This window comes from Octopus sinensis, linkage group LG9 (assembly GCF_006345805.1).
Source record: "Octopus sinensis linkage group LG9, ASM634580v1, whole genome shotgun sequence".
NCBI lineage: Eukaryota > Metazoa > Mollusca > Cephalopoda > Octopoda > Octopodidae > Octopus > Octopus sinensis.
In genome coordinates this window covers 97,800,382-97,809,847 of record NC_043005.1, presented here as the reverse complement: position 1 = coordinate 97,809,847, position 9,466 = coordinate 97,800,382, and the positions used below count along the sequence as shown (strand labels likewise).

General features: G+C 37.6%; 1 long non-coding RNA gene across 1 annotated transcript; it reads right to left on the bottom strand.

Annotated features, from left to right (window-relative positions):
* Position 1: 1 nt before the first annotated feature.
* On the bottom strand, positions 2–6,764 carry LOC118764719. Its single transcript, XR_005000523.1, has 3 exons — positions 6,752–6,764; positions 5,588–5,591; positions 2–150 (listed from the first exon to the last, which is right to left on the bottom strand). It is a non-coding gene; the product is annotated as an uncharacterized LOC118764719 (long non-coding RNA).
* Between the last annotated feature and the right edge of the window lie 2,702 nt (positions 6,765–9,466).

Sequence of the window (9,466 nt, the reverse complement as noted above, 5' to 3'; positions counted from 1 at the left end):
TTTCATTTTGAGAGAGAGGCCCTTTGTTGCAGCATGGTTAGAAGCTCTCTAAACTTTGCCTGGCCTAATCTTATTCTCCCAGATACGCTCTCGGAGCATCCACCTCCAATACTAACTTGCTCACTTAGATAACGGAAGCTATCTACTTGCCTCCCTGGCAATTAATGGAATCTATTTTCTGCACATTTTCAGAGTATATTCTACCTGTGTATCTTCCACATACAAAAGCTAGTTTCCCTGTTAACCTTCCTCTGATATTGCAGCACCTTTTATGTGTTCAAAGTTTACACCAGGTGCACCTTATGGAGTTTCTACCTACTCTTTTCTACAGATCAAGAAGGGATTTGCGATGTATCTGCCTTCCTACTTATTAAGACTTTGGTTTTTGCTAGGATAACTCTAAGGCCTTTGGATTCTAGACTTTCCTTCCATACCTGAAACTTCATCTTTAATTCTGGTAGGGATTCAGCTATATGAACAAGGCCATCAGCATAGAGGAGCTCCCAGGGGCAGCCTGTCTTAAATTCCTCTGTTACCGCCAGGAGGACTATGATGAACAAGAGGGGTTGAGAACACTGATTCATGGTAAACCCCTACTTATACCCTGAATTCTTCTCTGTACTCATTGTCAACCCTCACCTTACTTGTAGCATCCCTGTACATAGCTTGTACAGCTCTCACCAACCACTTATCTATCCCTGGCTTTCACATTGACCACCAGATAATGGATCAGGGGACCCTGTTAAAGGCTTTCTCCAAGATAACAAAGGCCAAGTACATTGGTTTATCTTTGGTTAGGTATTTCTTCTGCAGCTGTCTTACTAGAAATATAGCATCAGTGGTGCTTCTCCCTGGGACAAAGCCAAACTGCATCTCATATAGGCTAACTCTCCCTAATTAGTCGGGTTATGATTCTCTTCATAACTTTCATCATCTGATCCAACAATCTGATAGCTCTGTAATTATTTCTATCTAAAGCATCACCTTTACCTGTGTAGCAGTTGACTATGGTACTACTACACTAATCGTTGGGTATGACTTCTTGGTGAACCACCTGATTGACAATACAGTTGACTACAGAAATTTCGCCAAGACACCTGAAGAAGGCTGGAGGGTATATCAGCCAAAATGTTGTGTTAACAACAAACAAGATGAGGACAAGTATCCGTCAAATGTAAATAATGTAAATAATGTAAAGTATGTAGCCCTTAAAACGGTTTTTGTGCATTTACAGAGAATATTACCCTCAGGGGTACTAGTGTTGGTATATTCATGAATAAGTCACTAACCGAAATAAGTGGAACTATTGTTTAGGAAAATACTATTTACTTGTTTATTTATGTGTACTGAATAAATTGCGAAAATAACTCTAAAAGTTCAAATACTAAGAAATAAGTAGATCCAATTTGATTTTTACCAAATAATTTGGGAAAAAGATGGGTTATTTCTCCTGGCTTTTAAAATAAAATATATTGGATATATTATCGATTTTTTTTCAACAATCTGAGTATGCCATGAGGTTTCCAGTGTCAAGTCTCATCATATTTGATAAAAACGATGTAGGAGGAGTTAGCTAGCAACTCCACAAACACACTCACAGGCAGAATTTCCCACATGTGTAGTAGATGAATTAATATATATATATATACACACACACATATATACATATATACACACACACACATGTATGTATGTATGTATGTATGTATGTGTGTGTAGTGAAGGTGCAAGGCTAAGTGGTTAGCATGTTGCACACACAAAGTCCAGATTGTGGTTTCAATTCCTGGATCAAGCAGTGCATCATGTTCTTGAGCAAATCCCTTCATTTCCCATTTCTCTGCAATCACTTCAACATCTGAGGCATGGCACACCATGCACCTGTGCAGGAAATATCAATTTGATGCAGGGAATTAGCTAATACATGGCTCCATCATTTGATCACTACATACACATCATCTGTGCAGATTGCTCTGCAAGAAATTGTTGAATTCTCATCTGTCATCTACAACAGGAGACTTCACCATATATTCAGATATGTGTGTGTGTGTGTACTCACTTATATGTATTTATATGTGTTTGTATATGTGTTTGTGTTTGCATGTGTATAAGAACATGTGTGGGCCACCTGACTGGTTCCTGTGCCAGTGGCACGTAAAAAGTACCTGCTACACTCTCAGAGTGGTTTGGCGTTAGGAAGGGCATCCAGCTATAGAAACTTTGCCAGATCAGATCAGATCAGAGCCTGGTGCAGCTGCTGGCTTTTCAGACTTCAGACCATCCAACCATGCCAGCATGGAAAACAGACGTTAAATGCTGCTGCTGCTGCTGATGATGATGATGATGATGATGATGATGAATTTGTGTCAGTAGGTCTGTGGCCATTTTCTATTTCAAACTACAGGAATCTCTCAACTTTGTTCCAAACCCCACCCCCATCCCACAGGATTGGTGAAAATACATGAAGTAAAAACTGTACTGCACTGTATATTTTTTGTACTGTCATTGATATATTAATATTTACTTCAGTCCAAAGTCTTCAGTGCAACACTTCAGTCAGTATATAAGAGTCTTGTTCAGAAAACTTTCTTCAAATCCACTTGAAGTATTCATTATATTCCATTATTATATTTCTTTTTGATTTTTTTTTTTTTTGCCATGTTTATGGATAATGAATATATGGCATCAGAAAAAGAGATTCAGCATTGTCTACAGAGGAACCGCAATCAACAATGATGAATATAATAGTAATATGACAGTCATACAGTAACATGATGGTAATGTGGTAGTCATGTGGCAGTAATCATCATCATAATCATCATATACATCCACCATCACCATCATCATCGCTGTCATCATCATCATCGTCATCATCATTATCATTATCATCACCATCATCATTATCATCATCATCACCATCATCATCATCATCCTACTCACCACCACCACCACCACCACCATCATCATCATCATCATCATCATCACCACCATCATCATCATCATCACCACCACCACCACCACTACCACCACCATCATCATCATCGTCATTCTTATTATCATTGTCATCGTTATCATTTTAAAATTTACTTTTCCTTGCTTACATGGGTCGAATGGAGTTTATTGAGGCAGGTTTTCCATGGTGCTCTTCCTGTCACCAACCCTTATCTGCTTCAAAGCAAGATAATATTTCCCTGTAGCCAGATTTTTTCTTTTTCTTTTTGCAGAATATTGTCGTGATTGTTGGAAATGAGTGACATGAATTTCCGACAATCATAAGATGTCAAGACAAAGAGACAAAACATGCACACAGACACACACACACATAGATACAGCAATACATAAACACACACACATACATACATACATACATACATACACACACATACACACACGCTCACACACACATGTGTGTGTGTGTCTGTGTGTACACGATGGGTTTCTTTCAGTCTCTGTCTACCAAATCCACTCACAAAGCATCGGTTGGCCTAGTGTTGTAGTAGAAGACACTTTCCCAAGGTGCCTTACAGTGGGATTGAACCTGAAACCATGCAATTAAGAAGCAAATTTCCTACCACACAGCCATGCCTGCATCTAGGCCATGCTTGTACCTATAGCCATATGAGAGAAATATAACAGTAATATGACAGTAATGCTGTTGTAATATGAAAGTAATATGGTGGTAATATGACGATAGTCTTTGATGCATTTGTAATATGGTAGAAATATGTTTGTAATATAGAGGTAATATAACAGTAGTGTCATAGTGATATATTAGTAGTATTGTAGTTTTAAATAGAATTGATATAGGGAGGTGAACCTGAAACAGGTTTGCAGTTGAAATCTAATAAGATTCCTGGGAGAAATGAGCAAGAAATGTTCATGATTGGAAAGATTCATGATTGGGAAAAAATAATCATAAAAATATAACAAAATAACAAAAAACATAGGAACTAAAAATAATAAATACGAAATTAAAATCTGAAAAGTCTTGGAAAGATGATTTTTTTAATATATATATTACTATCATAGTTATTGTCCTTCTCCATCAGCTCCTCTGCCTACTCCAACCCATCATCATCATCATCATCATTACCACAACCACCATTCTCATTGTTGTTGTCGTCGTTGTCATCGTCATCATTATCATCAGGGTTTCTTCCATTTTATCATAGCACCTTCCTGCTCTTCTTTCTTTTATTCCTCCACCTCCTCTTACCCCTTCTCTTTCTCCTCATCATCATCACCACTGCTACAAACAACACCACCAACAACTACTACTACTACTACTACCATCATCATTATTGTTGTTATCATCAACACTGTCATCATCATTATCACCATGGTCACCATCAGTTCTCTGGCAGTGTTTTTGTCACTGTATTCACAAACATCATCGTTGTTATCATTAACTTTGCTGTAATTACTGTCATCATCATTATCCTCTTCCTCCTCTTACCCTTCACCTTCCTCATCATCATCTTCTTCGCCAACACTACTGCCATCTTTGGTGTTCTCATTCTGGCACCATCAGTTTTTCTATTCTGGTATAGGTTGGAGAATATCTTCAATGCTCTTACATCTCTTCATACACATAACTCCCCTGTGTCATTTCATTTCATTCGTTCAACATTCAATGTTCTTAGTTCTAAAATAATCAACTTCCACACAAATCCCACCTCTACCATTTATTTCACACTTGTCACAGGTGTATTTCACTACCAATTTCATAAAACTTTTTTTACTTAGCTGGCAATAGACAATTGCATCATATTCCAGTGCTAATCCAACTAACGCTTCTGTCTAAATATTTATATTCAAAAACAACTTACATTTTGATGTCAGACCACTTTGTACAATTCTTATGTTACTTTTATCATAAGTTAATGTTGCATATATAAGTGAACTGATTCATATCCTGTCATAGCAAATACTAGAACCATTGATCTCTAGATCACTTCTCTTGTGATTCAAAATCTTGCAAACTTACTCACTATGGCCACTGGCTTTAAAAATGCACTCAGTACATACTGTAAAGTAATACTTTTAAACTATAATACCCACCTTAATCTCCTTGTCCTTTGTTCTGAATGTTCTCATGGTTCATTCAGAGTTCACTCGCCTGCACATTGCAACCTTTTTGGTGATATGTGCACGAAAAGTTGCATCATTACCCATGTCAGAGTAGTCACTGCTGATGAGTTTGTAATTTTCAAACAAAACTATAGTGTAATGATCTCGCTTGCTGTGGGGTGGTTATCTCCACTGTCAGTGCATATAAAATGTGCTTACTATGGCTGTAACAGTTTTTCAATGTGACAAGAATGGATGAAGATAGTTGTGTGAAAAAGTGCCACACCCTAGCGGTTGAGGGAACCTGTGGAAGAGGTAGACCCAGGAAAACCTGGGACGAGGTGGTGAAACACGACCTTCGAACTTTAGATCTCACCGAGGAAATGACTAGAGACTGAAACCTATGGAAGTATGCTGTGCATGAGAAGACCCAGCAGGACAGTGAGACCATAACCCGTGGCCTCTACCTGGGATGTAACCAGTCCACTTATGCATACCTTCCCTTCTTGGGACACAAAACTCTACTTGTGAAGACCTGTTGAGGCAAGTGAGAATCAGAATCAAAATCGAAATTGAAATCGATCAGCATCAATGGAAATTGTAGCTGTGATACCAATGCCGGTGGCACATAAGCGAATCATCCGAACGTGGCCGTCGCCAGCGTCATCCCGACGGACCTCCGTGCCGGTGGCACGTAAAAAGCACCCTCCAATCGTGGCCGTTGCCAACTTTGCCTGGCCACCGTGCCAGTGGCACGTGAAAATCACCATCCGACAGTGGCCGTTTGCCAGCCTCATCTGGTACCTGTGCCGGTAGCACGTAAAAAGCACCCACTACACTCATGGAGTGGTTGGCGTTAGGAAGGGCATCCAGCCGTAGAAACATTGCCAGATTGGAGTCTGGTACAGCCTTCTGGCTTCCCAGACCCCAGTTGAACCGTCCAACCCATGCTAGCATGGAAAGCGGACGCTAAACGATGATGATGATGATGATGATTTCTAGCAGTGGAGGTGTTACCCTCCACCATCAGTCTCAACTTGTGACAATTGAATTTTTTGAATTTTTTTTGTTTCATATTGCATTTAGCCACCTTCATTATTATACATACATATATATATATATATATATACTCACATATATACATACATATATGTATGTGCAGATCTATGTATGCATGTATAGATAAATAGATCTCTATATATTTATATATACATATCCATCTATTTGCAAATACATATACACATGCAGACACATATTATAATGAAATTATTGTATACAGTGCTCAGGTGCACCATATATGTATTTATGTATGTATATATTTATATATGTGTGTATATACATATATATATATATATATATATATATATATATATTCTTTTACTTGTTTCAGTTCTTTGACTGCGGCCATGCTAGAGCACTGCCTTTAGTCGAGCAAATCGACCCCGGGACTTATTCTTTGTAAGCCCAGTACTTATTCTATCGGTCTCTTTTGCCGAACTGCTAAGTGACGGTGACGTAAACACACCAGCATCGGGTATCAAGCAATGCTAGGGGGACAAACACAGACACACAAACATGCACACACACATATATATATATACATATATATGACGGGCTTCTTTCAGTTTCCGTCAACCAAATCCACTCACAAGGCTTTGGTCGGCCCGGAGCTATAGTAGAAGACACTTGCCCAAGATGCCTCGCAGTGGGACTGAACCCGGAACTATGTGGTTGGTAAGTAAGCTACTTACCACACAGCTACATAGATACATACACATATATATATATATATATATATATATATCGTTATATTTCGGAATGGTCATATTGCCAGTTTAGCCAATAAAAACACACGCACTATATATTTGGTGTTATTTTGCTTCAGTGATATTTATTTTTTACATTAATCTTAATCTTATTTCGGCCAAAGTTCTTTCGTCACACTCCTGTGACCGCATCAGTGGTCCTTTGTTTTCTTCTCACTTACTTGTGTCTCTCCTTACTAACCGTCAGCCATTTTGTATTTCTATTGTATGTCTTCATTTGCGCATGCTTATATCTCTATGTGCGTCTATGTTTATTTAGTGTGTGTGTGGGGGGGATGCCTGTAATATTTGTATCTTCTGGTTATATACATTCTTGTAATTTGTATTTTGTTTTTGTTGTTTTTGTTCTAATTTTGTTCATGTGTTTACATCCACCCATTATTATCATTACATATGCTTGTATGTATGTATAACAACAATATTAGTAATAATAATAATAAATCTAATCGAAAAAAAAAAAAAAAAGAATATATATATACATCATCATCATCATCATCATCATCATTTAGCGTCCGTTTTCCATGCTAGCATGGGTTGGACGGTTCTACTGGGGTCTGTGAAGCCAGAAGGCTTCATCAGGCCCAGTCAAATCTGGCAGTGTTTCTACGGCTGGATGCCCTTCCTAACGCCAATACATATATATATATACATACATAGAATGGAGCAATAGCGCACACCACAACATATGACAATAGTGGATCCTGCAAACATAATAAATACACAGGTAATTAAAGAAATAGAAATGAATATCTATATATATGTATATGTGTATATATATGTATATGTATATGTGTATATATGTGTGTATATATGTATATATATATATATGTATATGTATATGTATGTATATATATATATGTATATATATATTCTTTTTTTTTTTTTTTCGATTAGATTTATTATTATTATTACTAATATTGTTGTTATACATACATACAAGCATATGTAATGATAATAATGGGTGGATGTAAACACATGAACAAAATTAGAACAAAAACAACAAAAACAAAATACAAATTACAAGAATGTATATAACCAGAAGATACAAATATTACAGGCATCCCCCCCACACACACACTAAATAAACATAGACGCACATAGAGGTATAAGCATGCGCAAATGAAGACATACAATAGAAATACAAAATGGCTGACGGTTAGTAAGGAGAGACAGAAGTGAGAAGAAAACAAAGGACCACTGATGCGGTCACAGGAGTGTGACGAAAGAACTTTGGCCGAAATAAGATTAAGATTAATGTAAAAAATAAATATCACTGAAGCAAAATAACACCAAATATATAGTGCTTGTGTTTTTATTGGCTAAACTGGCAATATGACCATTCCGAAATATAACGATATCTGTTTCAACACACGACTTTAAACGTACTATTTAAACGTACTATATATATATATATATATATGTATTATATATGTTATATATACATCTACATACATACATACATACATACATACATACATACATACATACATACATACATATAACTTTTCAAAAGCTGACGGCAATTCAGTTTTCTTCAAAATTCAAACAATATTTAAAAACATGTTGTATATCATCTGAAGGAATATTATGCAGATTGTTTTTAGTGTGCTTGGAAATGGTAACAAGTGTGTGGGTGGGGAAAATAATGCAGTGGCATAGGTACGACAACATCAACAGGTGACAGTGGTGAGGATGTTTATGTTACTGCAGGTGGTAATGGCAGTGGTGGTGGTGGTGGTGGTCGCCGTCTTCATGGCGGCAGCAGCGGTGGTGGAAGTGGTGGTGGTGGAGGTGGTGGTGGTGTTGGTGGTGGTGGTGGTGGTGGTGGTGGTGGTGGTGGTGGTGGTGTCGGCGGCGTCGGCGGCGGTGGTGGTGGTGGTGGTGGTGGTGGTGGTGGTGGTGGCAGTGGTGGTGGTGGTGGTGGTGGTGGCAGTGGTGGTGTTGGTGGTGGTGGTGGTGGCAGTGGTGGTGGTGGTGGGGACAATGATGATGATGATGATGATGATGATGATGATGATGATGAATGATGATGATGATGATGATGACGACGACTATAATGCTGATGGTAGTATTGGTAGTGCTGGTGATCAAAAGACAAATTGAAATACAGTTCTAGATTTTCTGGGGTTTTTTTTTGTCTTGTCTTGAAATACTTCTCTGAACATCATTAATATTCTTTCAGCATATCCTTGAGGAATAAATTATTTCCTGGTTTGTTCCATTCAAATAATCAATAATTCACTCTGGGATCATTTAAAACAATTTTTTTTCCTATTTTATTCAGCTCTTGGAGCGGTTAGATACTGGTGCTCTTTTTTGACTCCGGGTGTTTGTTGTTGTTGTTGCTGCCGCTGCTGTTGTTGTTGTTGTCATTCTTGATGTTGATGTTGCTGTTGTTGCTGTTGTCATTGTTTTTGTTTTTGTTGTTGCTGCTGTTGTTGTTATTGTAATTATTATTATCATTATTATTATTATTATTATTATTATTATTATTATTATTACTATTTTTAGCTGAAGCTGTGATAGTTGTAGTAGTAACAGCAATGTCTTCAGTGATAGTTACAGCAGCAGTG